Source organism: Macaca fascicularis, chromosome 12, assembly GCF_037993035.2.
Source record: "Macaca fascicularis isolate 582-1 chromosome 12, T2T-MFA8v1.1".
In the NCBI taxonomy this organism is placed as follows: Eukaryota; Metazoa; Chordata; class Mammalia; order Primates; family Cercopithecidae; genus Macaca; species Macaca fascicularis.
Window position 1 is genome coordinate 11,711,633 of NC_088386.1, and position 15,943 is coordinate 11,727,575.

At 39.3% G+C, this 15,943-nt stretch overlaps 1 protein-coding gene across 7 annotated transcripts in view; it reads right to left on the reverse strand.

The window, feature by feature from the left end:
- The window catches only part of EPB41L5 (erythrocyte membrane protein band 4.1 like 5), a 169,427-nt gene that overhangs the window by 141,049 nt on the left and 12,435 nt on the right, over nt 1-15,943 (reverse strand). The gene's annotated exons all lie outside the window — the stretch shown is intronic.

Sequence of the window (15,943 nt, forward strand, 5' to 3'; positions counted from 1 at the left end):
TTTTCAGTTTTAATTTCTAATACTGTAACTATTGGTAGATATAATCCACATAAGCAAAAGTATTGTTGGGATCCTCAATTTTCATAATTGCTCATCCATGCCTCTCCCATCTGTAGAACTCTAAATTGTGATTTACAGTATTTCCTATTAAAAATGAACATATACTTGGTTTATCATATCAATCTCTGCCTTTTAACAAATTTATTATTTCAACTTGTCCTTTGCTTTTTCTTTTAGATAAGTAAATCTGTCATCTATACTTCCCTTTATCAAGACAAAAATTTGACCATGCCCTCATGTCCTCTCATCTCCCCTCCACCCAATTCCCATCAAGTTTTATGGACATACTTTTGTGTTTTTTTTTATTTATTCTTAGCTAACTTTTTAAAGACAACAACTTCTACTAGGATATTTCAAAAATGTACATGTCTTACATGTGTACATTACAAGTCTTGTAGCATCTGCTAGATTTGCAAATACTCATTTGAGTTCTTTCTCCAAAAATGTTTCTAAAAATGTTCCCATATTTGAGAATATTTTAATCATGCCCTCACTCGAATGACAGTTGGATGGGTAGAAACATCAAGGTTCATAGTTTCTTTCAATACTTTCTCCAATACTTAAAAAAAATATTATTCCATTATCTTCTTGCAGTCAACACTGCTATTGGTAAGTATGATGTCAATCTCAATTTTGTTCCTTCATAATGTTACTTGTTCACTTTTAGACTCTTCAATGTCACTGTACTGTGTACAAGTGTGTTTTTTTCTTAATTATACTGTATTCTATACGAACCCCTTCAACCTGAGATCTTTCATCTTTCTTTAATTCTAGACATCAACCTCTATTGTTTTCTCAAATATTTCTTCTTTATCATTTTAAGCTTCCTACCTCAGTGCTGGCATCTTTTTTTTTTTTTAGTATACATTACTTATCCATTTAACTATATATTTATATAACACATAACACAGACAAAAGTTCAGAAAGCTTTAGTAATATAACAAAATTACATTTAAAACAATGACAAAGCTAGAATTTGAATTTTGCTCTATCTTCCAAGTTCAAATTCACTGAGGAATACATACCTCATCTAGATTTCACCTGGAATGTCACCTGAGATCAGTTAAGTCAGACACCCCACTTCTTAAACAACTTCTTCTAGCTTATTCACAAAATTACTTTTCTTTTTTTGAGACGGAGTTTCCCTCTTGTTGCCCAGGCTGGAGTGCAATGGCGTGATCTCAGCTCACTGCAACCTCCGCTTCCCGGGTTCAAGCGATTCTCCTGCCTCAGCCTCCCGAGTAGCTGGGATTATAAGCATGTGCCACCACGCCCGGCTAATTTTGTATTTTTAGTAGAGACGGGATTTCTCCATGTTGGTCAGGCTGGTCTCGAACTCCTGACCTCAGGTCATCCGCCCAACTCGGCCTCCCAAAGTGCTGGGATTACAGGTATAAGCCACCGCGCCTGGCCACAAAATGACTTTTAATGCCTAAGTTCTCCAGCCACACGGGGAATTTCCAGTACACTGACCCAACTTCACAGACATCAGCCTCACTTCTACTTTTTTTAAAGTATAACACAATTTGCCATTTTAACTACTTTTAAGTATAAAATTCAGTGCCATTAAAAATATTCACCATGTTGTACAGCTGTCACCACTATCCATTTCCAGAACTTGTCACTATCCCAATCAGAAACACACTATATCCATTAAAAAAACCATTCCCCACTTGCCCTCACCATTACCCCTAGTAACCTCTCTCCCATTAATACTTTCAATCGCTACGAATTTGCCTATCCCATGTATCTCACATAAGCAGAATCATAACAGTATTTGTTCTCTTGTTTATGGCTTATTTCACTCACCCTCTCTCCTACTTTCTGTCTCTATGCATCTACCTATTCCATGTATCTCGCATAAGTAGAATCATAACAATATTTGTCCTCTTGTTTCTGGCTTGTTTCACCCATAGTATTTTCAAGGTTCATCCGTGTTGCAAAATATATCAAAATTTCATTCCTTTTTAAAGCTGAAAAATATTCCATTGCAAGTAAATACCATTTTGTTTACTTCTTCAAGTGTTGATGTACATTTGGGATTTTCCCACCTTTTCAGTTTGCAATAATGCTGCCATGAACACTGGTGTGTAAGTATCTGTTTGAGTCTCTGTTTTCAACTCTTCCTGGTATACACCTAGGTGTAAAATTGCTGGGTCATATGCTAATTCTATATCTAACTATTTATATATATATATATATATATATATTTTTTTTTTTTTTTTTTTTTTCCTGAGATACAGTCTCACTCTGTCACCTAGGCTGGAGTGCAAAGGTGTGATCAAGGCTCACTGCAATCTCCACCCCCAGGGTTCAAGCGATTCTCATGCCTCAGCCTTCCAAGCAGCTGGGACTAAGGTGCACAACCATGCCAGGCTAATTTTTGTATTTTTAGTAGAAATAGGGTTTTGCCATGTTGGCCCGGCTGGGCTCGAACTCTTGGCCTCAAGCATCCCAAAGTGCTGGGATTACAGGCGTGAGCCACTGCACCCAGCCATGTTTAACTTTTTGAGAAACTGTCAAGCTGTTTCCTGCAGCAGCAACACTATTTTACATTCCCTCTAAAAGAGTATAACAATTCCAGTTTCTCCACATCCTTGCCAACATTTGTTACTTTCTCTTTTATTTTTTAAAAATAACCACTTGACGGGTATGAATAAGTCTCTCCCATTGTGGCTCTGACTCAAATTTCCATACTGATTAGTGATGTAGAAAATATTTTAATGTGCTTATTAGTCATTTATATATTTTCTTTGGAGAAATGTGCAAGTTCTATGCCCATTTTCGAATTGGTTTTTGTTGTTGTTGTTGCCGCTGAGTTGTAGGAGTTCTTTTTATATTCTGGATATTAATCTCTTATCATATATCTCATTCACAAACATTTTCTCACATTCTGTGGGTTGTCCTTTTACTCTCTTGGCAGTGTCCTTTAATACACAAAAGTTCTACGTTTTGATGAAGTCCAACTTATTTGTTGTGCTGCCTGTGCTTTTGTTATCACATCCAACAAAATCACTGCCATATCTAATGTCATGAAGACTTTTTCCCTGTTTTCCTCTAAGAGTTTTCTAGTTTTAGCTCTCTCACTATGTCTTTGAACCAACTTTATATTAATTTTTGTATATGGTATAAGGAAAAGGTCTGACTTCTTTCTTTTCTGTGGGGGTATCCAGTTTTCTCATCACCATTTGTTGAAAAGACTGTCTTTTCTCCACTGATTGGTTTTGGCACCCTTGTAAAAACTCATTTTACCATATTTACAAGGGTTTGTTTCTAGTCTCTCTATTCTATTCCATTGGTCAATGTCTGTCTGTATTGCCAGTACTACACCGCTTTTTTTTTTTCTTTTGTAGAGACGGGGTCTTGCTATGTTGCCCAGCCTGATCTTGAACTCCTGGTCTCAAGTAATCCTCCTGCCTCGGCCTCCCAAAACACTGGAATTACAGGTGTGAGCCATCACACCCAGCCCCACACTGTTTTTGATTCTGTAGTTTCATAGTAACTTTCGAAATAAATCAGGAACTGTGAGTCCTGATTTCCCTAACTTTCTTCTTCATTTTCAAGATTGTTTTCGCTGTATTTGGGTTCCCTTCAGATTCCAGATGGATTTTAGAATGGGTTTTTCTATTTCTTCAAATAACATCGTTGGGATTTTGATAGGAACTGCATTTAATCTATGGATCACTTTGGGTAGTACTGTCTTCTCAACAAGATGAAGTCTCCAAATTCTTGAATGTGAGATATCTTCCTACTTATTCATGTATTCTTTCATTCCTCTCTGCAGTGTTTTATATATAGTGTAAGTCTTTGGCTCCTTGCTTAAATTTATTCCTAAGCATTTTATTCTCTTAGATGCTACCATAAATGAAACTGTTTTCTTAATTTTATTTTCAGATCATTGCTAATTTATTAGCACCAAAAGGTATTTTTTTTTCCACAAAATCTTTGGTTTTCTACATATAAGATGATGTCATCTTAAACAGAGATAATTTTATTTCTTCCCTTCCCATTTGGATGCATTTCTTTTTTCTGCTAAACTGTTCTGGACAGAAGTTTCAATACTGTGTTGAACAGAAATGGCAACAGCAGATATCTTTATCTTGTTCCTGATCTTAGGGGAAAAAGGAACTCCTACTTTTAAATTTCATTTATTTCTTAATTTTTATTTTATGCTTCCTATCCTTTCTTTCCTCCTATGGAAAGAATTCCTAAATATGACCTTCCAACTCACTAATTTCTCCTTCACCTGAATTGATCTTAATTTCATCCCATCAAATATGTTCTACAGATTATACTTCTTATACCTAGTATTTTCCTTTGGTTCTTTTAAGTAAGTTTTTGTTCTTGTTTCATGCTGTTAATACCTTACCTTTTAGAAAATGTATTAGACTTTTCTTTTTATTCCATCTGCCTTTGCTTCTACCATATACATAAAGATATTAACAACATAAAACAAGAAAACACACACATACACACAGTTTGTTATCTTTTACTTGACTTTTGAGGTGCTTGCACTCATTTGTCTCCTTATTTTGGACATATTCATTTGGCAACATGAGTCACTTTCTCTAGATTATGTGTAACAAGAGAAAGGCCTGACTCTAGCCAGTATCAGCTCCATTTAGCACTAAGAAACCCCTGGGGGAACAGAAGAACTCTAGGGAGGAGAGCCCTAACAAGGAGAAAATCACAGTTAATCACTTTCCATTAAACAAATAACTCCCTCAGGTTAAGAATTCATTCTCTGTCCACAGATAAAAAGGAAAGTAGCATTGGGAAGGAGGCATTTTTTAAAACAATAATTCACTGCCCTCTAAGAGTTTGGTGGAGGGGTAGGAAATTTAGGTAAGGGAATTTTAGGGATAAGGATTTTTAGAGGTCAAAAACTTTTTAGGGAGTGCTATTATGATTTATTCTTGAAGACACTTCCACCCACTGTCTGAGTTATTGCTATCACACCCCTTAAAAGAGATACTAATTATCAAGACAAACTTGGAGCAGGGGGTAAGACCTCCATCCAAACTGCCTTTTACCTCAATTATCCTGCCACAGCCACAGTAGCAGCCCCCTAAACCAGACTGCAGCAACCATTACTACACACACACTCTAGTACCAACACTCCTTACCTGGAGCTAATTTTTCTATCTTAGGTTTTATGATCATTCATGGGTTAATCTTAGGAGAGGACACCAGAAGCCCTTATTAACTTCAATAACTTGTCCCAAACAGGGCAAAAATCCTCATTAAAAATGTGTGATTGGGAATGATCCTAACTTCCTTCAGGGATGAATTTGTTTTAAAATTAAAGGTTTGTTTCAAATACTATTCCTAATTTGATTTACTCAACACTTTTTTTAAGAGATGGGGGTCTCACTACATTGCCCAGGCTGGATTTCAGTGGCTATTCACAGGTGTCATCACAGTGCACTACAGCCTCAAACTCCTGGCCTTAAGCAATCCTCCCACCTGAGCCTCCTGAGTAGCTGGGACTACAGGCACTCATCACTGAGCTTGGTTTATTGAACAAATATTAATACAACACTTACTACGTGCCAGGCACTGTTCTAAACAACTACACAGGAAAACAAAACAGGTAAGCCCCTGCCTTCAAGCAGCTTACATTCAATTAAAGAAAAAAAAAGCCAGGCATGGTGGCTCATGCCTATAATCCCAGCACTTTGGGAAGCCAAGGCAGGAGGACCCCTTAAGGCCAGGCATTCTGAGACCGGCCTGGATAACACAGCAAGACCCTATCTCTACAAAAATTCAAAAAAAAAATTTTTTTTTAGAAGAAGCTTACATCCTAGCAAGGGAAGAAAATATTATGCTAGCTAGTGATAAAGGTTATACAGAACAAGTTAACTACGGAAAGGTGTTTACATGGGGCCCATTTAATAAGGGAGATTTGAAAAGAGACTGAGTGACACAAGTCAACTATGTAATTATCTAGAGAAAACGAATCCCAGAAATTATAACAAATGCAAAATTCCCAACTGTGTGTGTTTAAATAATAAAACAAACCAATTGAATATATCAACATATTTGTTCTAGCAACACAATGAAAAAGGAGGAGAAGGTCATTATTGGAAATGAAAAAGAAAACCACTGGTTTTAAACAATGCTTATAATAACAACAACAAAGTAAGTACTGTTAACAATTTGACTGACTGACTGATTTTGAGACGGGGTCTTGCTCTGTCACCCAGGTTACAGTGCAGTGGCATGCACGGCTCACCACAGCCTTGACCTCCAGGTCTTAAGGAATTCTTTTGCCTCAGCCTCCCAAGTTGCTGGGACTACAGGTGTGCACCATGACACCTGGCTCAATTTTTTTTTTTTTTTTTTTTTTACAGGATTTTGCCTGTTGCCCAGTCTGGTCTTGACTGCCTGAGTCTCCCAAAGTGCTGGGTTATAGGTGTGGTCACACTGAGCCCAGTTAACAAATTTAATTATGCTAAAATTTGCTAATGGCAATCACTACACTACAAGTATTTTTATTCTACACTACAAAATATTTTTACACTACAGTAGAAAGCCACAGAAGTCTTCTGCTGAATTCATTTATCTGGTACCAAACTTATATGTTTCCATTACCTTCATTCTAAGGCATATTTCTAGAATCAATTTCATATTCCATCAACATTCTATATTTGCTTCAAGACCAAAAGGAAGCACTGCTTTAAAAATAACTCTCCTCCTTATTCTGCCAAAGCATCATTTGCTAGACTCTTGAAATATGACAGTTGTGTTCTAAGGAGAGAAAGAATGGACTTCTGCCCACTAGACAGCTGCCTACTCAGAACAAAAACCTTTTCAAGGTATACATTGACTCCTTCTTAAGAGATGCTAGTTCTAAGACAAGTAATGGTGAATACAAGACATTTACAGGTTCCTGAAGCAAACGATGCATGATTTTATTTTTTCAGACAGGGCAACTCTGTTGTCCAGGCTGGAGTGCAGTGGTGGGATCCTGGCTCACTGCAGCCTTAACCTCTTGGACTCAAGCAATCCTCCCACCTTGGCCTCCCAAGTAGCTGGGACCATAGGTGCGCACCATCACAGCTAGCTAGTATTTTGTTGTTGTTGTTGTAGAGACAGAGTTCACACGATGTTACCCAGACTGGTCTCAAACTCCTGGGCTCAAGCAATCCTCCCACCTCAGCTTCCCAAAGTGCTGGGATTATAAGCATGAGCCATCCCACCTGGACAACAATGCAATATCTATTTTAGGTTGGTACAAAGTAATTGCAGTTTTTGCCATTAAAAACTATTGAAAAAACCATAAATCCTTTTTTTTTTTTTTTTTGAGATGGAGTTTCGCTCTTGTCTCCTGGGCTGGAGTGCAGTGGTGTGGTCTCGGCTCACTACAACCTCCGCCTCCCCCGGGCTCAAGCAATTCTCTTACCTCAGCCTCACAAGTAGCTGGGATTACAGGTGGCTGCTACTATGCCTAGCTAATTTTGTATTTTTAATAGAGATGGGGTTTCATCATGTTGGCTAGGCTGGTCTCGAGCTCCTGACCTCAGGTGATCTGCCTGCCTTGGCCTCCCAAAGTGCTGGGATTACAGGCATGAGCCACTGTGCCTGGCCCATAATTCTTTTGCACCAACCTAATAACAAAATTCTGATATCCCAAAAAAGAATTTCTCAGAACATCTTACTTTTAGAGATAGCATGTAATTTTTTAAAAACTTCATTGAGTCTACCCTTCCTGAGAAAAAACTATACCATTTCATGAAAATAAGTCACAGATAAGAAGTAAATGCAGTAACTGTAGTATGTTGATTTCAAGAAGATTTCTGATTCTAACCCAGAAATAAAATGTTATTATTGCTAAGATGGAAAGCATGGTCATGATAATATTATTCTGGGTGAGTGAATACCTGACTCAATCATGATTTGAGGAATAATTATCAACCTGCTAGTATCAAACTTAGAAATCGTGTTCTAAATCAGTTGGTTTTGTTCCATTCTACATTTTCAGAGTTTTTAATTTCATTATGCACTTAACAGTACATACAGGAAAATTTTCATTATAGGAAAAATACATTTTTGACGTAATATTCAATTCTCAGACAGATACCTATTATGTGTTAGATGTTACTTATACAGATGAATATGCTTATATTTGCCCTCAAGCAATCACAAGGTTCTTAGAATTTTATTCTTAGTTAATAATTAAAGAATTTAATTCTTACCTAAGAATAAAATTATAAACAAATAAACACAATAAATGTGAATGTTACTCCTATTGTATAACAAAATGCTAAAGAAATGAGGGGTGAGTTGTTCATTCTGCCTCAAGTATTAAAGGCTTCAGAAGATTCTGTATTCAAAACTGGGCCTGGAAATGTGAACAGAATTCTGCTAACCTCGATAAAAACAAAATAAAGATCTGGAATCTTGACAGTTTAAGGAAGGATTTAGGAAAGAAAAGACTGGAGGCAAGAGTCAGAAAACAAAGTGACAGGAGCTGCCGATGTACTGTGATCTGCCTAAAACTGCCACACAGAATGTCACTCTGTTCTTTAAAATCCTTTAATCATTCCTCATCATCTACAGATTAATGTACAAACTCTAGGCATAAAATTCCTAAAAGTCCTTCCTAGCTGTTCTTGCTTATTATTACATATGACGGCCTATCTCCTCTATCATTTCAGCTTCTTTCTTTTGTTTTTGAGACAAAGTTTCACTCTTGTTGCGCAGGTTGGAGTGCAGTAGCACAGTCTCAGCTCACTGCAACCTCCGTCTTCAGGTTTCAAGCGAGTGTCCTGCCTCAGGCTCCTGAGTAGCTGGGATTACAGGCACCCATCACCAGGCCAGGCTAATTTTTTCTTTTTTTTTTTTTTTTGAGACGGAGTCTTGCTCTGTCGCCCAGGCTGGAGTGCAGTGGCCGGACTCAGCTCACTGCAAGCTCCGCCTCCTGAGTTTATGCCATTCTCCTGCCTCAGCCTCCCTAGGCCGGGCTAATTTTTGTATTTTTAGTAGAGACTGAGTTTCATCATGTTGGCCAGGCTGGTCTGGAACTCCTGACCTCATGATCAACCCACCTCAGCCTCCCAAAGTGCTGGGATTACAGGCGTGAGCCACCACGCCTGGCCTATTTCAGCATTTTTATCTGCTTATAATCTCCCCAATAAGTCATGCCTCTGAACTCTTACAAAATGCATTTCTTTCTGCTTAGAATGTCCTTTATGCCTCTAATAAACTTAAACAAAAATTTTTTTTTGGTAGAGATGGAGGTCTGGCTACATTGGCCAGGCTGGTCTCAAACTCCTGGCCTCAAGCAATCCTCCCACCACAACCTCCCAAGGTGCTGGGATAACAGATATGAGTTACCACACCGGGCCCTTCTAATGAACTCTTGATTCTGGCTTCGCAAGAATCAGTACATCAGTGTTGCCTTTCAATAATCCCATAGAGAATAAATCCTCCTTCCTCTGTACTATCTTGTACCTAAAATTCTAATTAGTAGAAAGCCTATGCAAAGGCATAGACTTGTAATGGGTCTATCATGTTTAGGCAAGAGTAAGAAGGTCCAGTATGGTCAGAGTGTGTAGAATATGGATGTGAGATCTTGATTACAGGGTCAATGTCTTGTTTATTTTCGTAAATTAAAAAGAAAATGTTTTTCTCACCTTGTAGCTATTGAAAATGAACAAACTGGAAACAGGAAAGTGAAAACAGACCCACAAAGCTCTGGCCCACTACAAATTCATTAGTCACCTGTATCTACACCAGTACCTGCTACTTATGTTCTTTATCCCCACCTAACAAATTTATTTCAGGTCACCACCTCTTTCAGACCCAGCCCTCACTTCACCTCCTCTTTGCAATGATTAAGTTCACCAAGGTATTGTAACCACCCAGTGGGTTCACCTTGCCCACTGCCTAGACAGAACTAATTTATCAAGACAGGGGAATTGCAATGGATAAAGAGTAATTCAAGCAGAGCTGGTTGTGCAGGAGACCGGAGTTTTATTGTTACTGAAATCAGCCTGAGCATTAGGGGATCAGAGCTTTTAATGATAATTTGGGGCTGGGGCTGGGGCTGGGGCTGGGGCCGGGCACCGTGGCTCACATCTCCAATCCCAGCACTTTGGGAGGCCAAGGCGGGTGGATCAGCTGAGGTCAGGAGTTTGAGACCAGCCTGACCAACATAGTGAAACCCTGTGTCTACTAAAAATTAGCTGGGTATGGTGGCAGACACCTGTAATCCCAGCTACTCAGAAGGCTGAGGCAGGAGAATCATTTGAACCTGGGAGGCGCAGGTTGCAGTGAGCCGAGATCACACCACTGCACTCCAGCCTTCGCAATGAGAGTGAAACTCCATCTCTAAATAAATAAATAAATGAAATAAACATAATTTTAGGTCAGGCACAGTGCCTCACGCCTGTAATCCCAGCACTCTGGGAGGCTGAGGCAGGCAGATCACCTGAGGTCAAAAGTTCGAGACCAGCCTGGCCAACATGGTGAGACCTCATCTCTAGTAAAAACACAAAAATTAGCCAGGCATAGTGGCATGCACCTGTAATCCTAGCTACTCGGGAGGCTAAGGCAGGAGAATCACTTGAATCCGGGAGGCAGGAGTTGTAGTGAGCCGAGATCGCACCACTGCACTCCAGCCTGGACAACAGAGCCAGACTCTGCCTCAATAAAATAAAATAAAGATAATTTGGCAGGTCGGGGCTTGGGAAGTGGGGAATGCTGACTGGTCAGGTTGAAGATGGAATCATAGGGGTCAAAGTGAGTTTTTCTTGCTGTCTACTGCTCCTGGATGGGATAGCAGAACTGGTTGAGCCAGATTACTGATCTGGGTGGTGTCAGCTGATCCATCCAATGCAGGTTCTGCAAAATATCTCAAGTACGGATCTTAGGTTTTACAATAGTGATGTTATCCTCAGGAGCAATTTGGGGAGGTTCAGACTCTTGGAGCCAAAGGCTGCATGACCCCTAAACTGTAATTTCTAATCTTGTAGCTAATTTGTTAGTCCTGCAAAGCCATGCTGGTTCCCAGGCAAGAAGTGGGTCTTTTCGGGAAATAGTTATTATCAATTTTGTTTCATAGTCAAACCATGAACTGAATTCCATGAACTGAACTGAAAGTTAGTTAGGCCTATGCACAAGAATGAACAAGGACAGCTTAAACGTTAGAAGCAAGATGGAGTCAGTTAGGTCTGATTTTTTTCACTGTCATCATTTCCTCAGTCATAATTTTGCCAAGGCGGTTTCAATCCCTCCCTTTGTGTTTCTTAGCACCTTATTCTCAAGGTGTGGGCTACGAAGACTGGAAAAAGCCGTCAATCACTCTGGCTTCTTCCTGCTGACAGGGGGCGTCGTGGGAACAGGAGCTGACTCTAAGGCGAGAGAAGCGGAACCGCTTTGCAGCTGAGTGTACTCATGCAGGCAGGGCTGGGATTCCAAGGCTTGCACGACAAAGGCGGTAGTATTTTTTTATTATTATTATACTTTAAGTTCAAGGTACATGTGCACAATGTGCAGGCTTGTTACATATGTATACATATGCCATGTTGGTGTGCTGCACCCATTAACTCGTCATTTACATTAGGTATATCTCCTAATGATATCCCTCACCCCTCCCTACAATAGGACCCGGTGTGTGATGTAGGTGGTAGTATTTTTATCTATAGTTTTAGTACAGCATTTAAACAGACAGTATACTATAAGTTAAATAATGAATTTTAGGATAAGGAGTACAATTTCCAGTTTTAAAATTAAAAATTTGAAAGCATTAGTGTGGGGACTTACAGTCCACAAAAAATTTAGGATTTAGTCTAAATTGAAGAAAAAAAACTCAAAAACAACAACAGGTGGGCGGTTTCAGTATTATCTTTTCATCAGCTTTCCATCTTTCTCAGCAGAAGGTATCTCTCCTAGAATGTTCTTCCTCCCATCTCTACCTATGTATATAAAACCAATTACCTATAATCCCAGCACTTTGGGAGGTGGAGGCAGGTGAATTACTTCAGGTCAGGAGCTCAAAACCAGCCTGACCGATATGCAAAATACAAAATTTGTATATTGTATATATAAAATACAAAATGTGTATATTGTATATACAATACTAAAACTCTTTACTAAAAATACAAAAATTAGCTGGGCATAGTGGTGGGCACCTGTAATCCCAGCTACTTGAAAGGCTGAGGCAGGAGAATTGCTTGAACTGGGGAGGCAGACGTTGCAGTGAGCCAAGATCACGTCACTGCACTCCAACCTCAGCAATAGAGTGAGACTCCATCTCAAAACCAACAACTACAACAACAAATGCAATTACTGAGGAACATTTTTCCTACTCATTTAAAGAAACTAAAATCTGCCCTAACCAGCCATTCTCCAGCTGCCGTGCTATCTGCTTCTTTCCATCTATTGCCAAATCTCGTAGCAATCCTGCATCTTCCCTTCACGTACTTCCACAAACTAATCAATATTAAGCACCTACTATTTGCAAGGGACTATAAGAGGTCCAAAAAATACGACTGTCTCCAATAATTCCTTTAGCCCTCTAAAATCTGGATTTCAAACACACCATCCCACCAAAACTCTTTGCTTCACTTCCATCCTTTTTCTCTCTTCATGACAGCAGACTATCTTCTCATGATCTGACATAATTGATACACCCCACTCCCATCAGAGTTAGAACTGTATTTTACTCATCTTTATTCCCTCCCCGCACTATATCCAAGTACTAAACAGTAGTCTTCACTCCCCCCGTCACCAACCATATCCATATACTAAGCAGGCACTCTTTCCTATGCAGCCTCACTGTCACTGGAAGTCTGTAGCCTCATTGTCTTGTACCTACATTACTACAGCAGTCTCCAGGCATGATTTTTTCTTCTGTAACAAATCAAGCATATCATGTCTAAGTTAAACCTATATATCTTTCTTTTGTTGCTTTTTATCTCTGTTGCCCACATGGGAGTGCGGTGGCATGATCATAGTCCACTGCAGCCTCTACTTCCTGGGCTCAAGCAATCCTCTCACGTCCAGCCTTCTGAATAGTTGGGGCCACAAGTGTCCAGCATGACACCTGGCTAATTTCTTTTATTTTCTGTTGAAACGGGGTATCCCTGTGTTGCCCAGACTAGTCAAACTCCTGGACTCAAGCTAGCTTCCCACCCTGGCTTCTCAAAGTGCTGGGATTACAGGCATGAACCACCATGCCTAGTCATGTTTCTTACTACTAAAAAATCTTAAGTGGAATAAAATACAAATACGCAAAAATCAAAGCATTCTTTTAAAAAAAATAACTTCTGGCCAGGTGTGGTGGCTCACGCCTGTAATCCCAGCACTTTGGGAGGCCGAGGCAGGTGGATCACCTGAGGGCAGGAGTTCAGAACCAGCCTGGCCAACATAGTGAAACCCCTTCTCTACTAAAAATAACAAAAATTAGCTGGGTGTGGTGGTGGGCGCCTGTAATTCCAGTGACTCGGGAGGCTGAGGCAGTAGAATTGCTTGAACCCAGGAGGCGGAGGTTGCAGTGAGCTGAGATCACGCCACTGCACTCTAGCCTGGGCAACAAGAGCGAAACTTTATCTCCAAAAATAAGAAAAAAAATTTTTTTTAATTAAAAAAACATAGCTTCATTGAGCTATAACTCACATACCTTCACCCATTAAAAGTAAACAGTGCAACGGATTTTAGTATATTCACAGATATATACAACCATCACAAAAACCAATTTTAGAACATTTTCATCACCTCAAAAAGAAACCCTAAGCCAGGCACAGTGGTATGTGCCTGTAGTCCCAGCTACTTAGGGGGCTGAGGTGAGTGGTGCATCACTTGAGCCTAAGAGTTCAAATCCAGCCTGGGCAACGTAGCAAGATACCATCCCTAAAAAAAAGAAAGTCCATACACTGTAGCTGTCAACCCCTACCACCCTGTCAGTTCCCACTCACTCAGGCTGCCCTAAGCAAGCACAATCTATTTTCTTTCCCTTACAGATTTCCCTATTCTGGAATTTCACATGAATGGGATCACATGGTCTTTTGCCACTGGCTTCTTTTAACAGAACAATGTTTTCAAAATTCATCTATGTTTTAGCGGTACACTTCATTTCCTTTATGGCTAAATAACATCCCCTTATATGGATATTACACATTTTATTTATCCATTTACGTATTGATGAGCATCCAGGTTGTTTCTCCTTTTTAACTATTATGAATAATGTTGATATGAACATCCATTACAAGCTTTTGTGCAACATGTTTTCCATTCTCTTGGAGATACACCTAGGAATGTAACTGTTGTGTCATGTGGTAATATCTGAGTAACTGCCATACTGTTATTCAAAGCAGCTGCGCCATCTGACATTCCCACCAGCAGTGTCTGAGAATGCTGATGTGTCCATATCCCCACCAACATTCAATACTATATGAATTTATTTCAGCCTTCTTAGTAGCTAGAAAGCTGTATCTCACTGTAGTTTTATTTTGCATTTCTATGATGACTTATGATGTTGAGCTTCTTTTCATGTGCTTGCTGGCCATTTATATAACCTATTTGGAGAAATGTTTATTGAGATCCTTTGCCAATTTTTAAATTGGGTGTTCTTTATATACCCTAGATACAAATTCCTTATCAGATATGTAATTTGCAAATATTTTCCTCTTATTCTGTGTGACAGTCTTGTAGCTTATTTGATGGTCTCCTTTGAAGGCTAAATGAAAAAGTTTTCATTTTGATGAAGTCCAATTTATTTACTTTTTCTTCAGTTGCTCATGCTTTTTAGGTCATATATAAGAAAGTGGTGCCAGGCTGGGCGCAGTGGCTCACGCCTGTAATCCAAACACTTTGGGAAGCCAAGGCGGGCGGATCACTTGAGGTTAGGAGTTCAAGACTAGCCTGGCAAACATGGTGAAACCCCATCTCTACTAAAAATACAAAAAATTAGCCAGGTGTGGTGGCAGGCACCTGTAATCCCAGCTACTCAGGAGGCTGAGGCAGGAGACTTGTTTGAACCCAGGAGGCAGACTGCAGTAAGCTGAGATTGCGTCATTGCATCCCAGCCTGGGCAAAAGAGCAAGACTCCGTATCAGAAAAAAAAAAGAAAGTGGTGCCAAATCCAAGATCTAAAGATTCACTCCTAAATGTCTGAGGTGATGGATATCTCATGTACCCTGACTTGATCATTTATACACTATATACATGTATCAAAATAGCACTATGTACTCCCAAAGTATGTACAACTATGATATATCAATGAAAAATACCAAAAATTACGCCTATTTTTTTCTAAGGATTTATAGTTTTAGCTGATACTTTTAGGTCTTTATTCTGAGTTAATTTTTGTATACACAGTGAGAGCCCAACTTCATTCTTTGGCATATGGCAATCCCACCTCCCCAAGTACCATTTGTTAAAAAGACTGTTCTTTCCCCCATTAAATGGTCTTGGCATCTTTGTCAAAAATCACCTGACCCATGACTGTATGGGTTTATTCCTGGGTTCTCTATTCTGTTCCACAGACCTATGTGTCTATCCTTGTGCCAGTAGCACACCAACTTACTGTTGCTTTGTAGTCAGTCTTAGAATTGGAAGTATGTGTCCTCCTAATTATTGTTTTTCAATATTGTTCTAGCTATTAAGAGTTCCTTACAATATCTTAAGAATTTTAGAATCAGCTTGTAAATTTCTACAACCAGGTCAGCTGGAATTCTCACGGGGACTGCACTGAATGTATAAATCAATGTGAGGTGTACTGCCATCCTACCAACCTTAAGTCTTCAAATTCAAGAACATGGGATGGTTTTCATGTATTTAAAAGTATAACTATACACGGTCTTATATAATTTAAAGCCTTTAGCATCTATATCAGTAAAATAGGATATAAAAATTGTTATCTATTACCCTTAAAGGT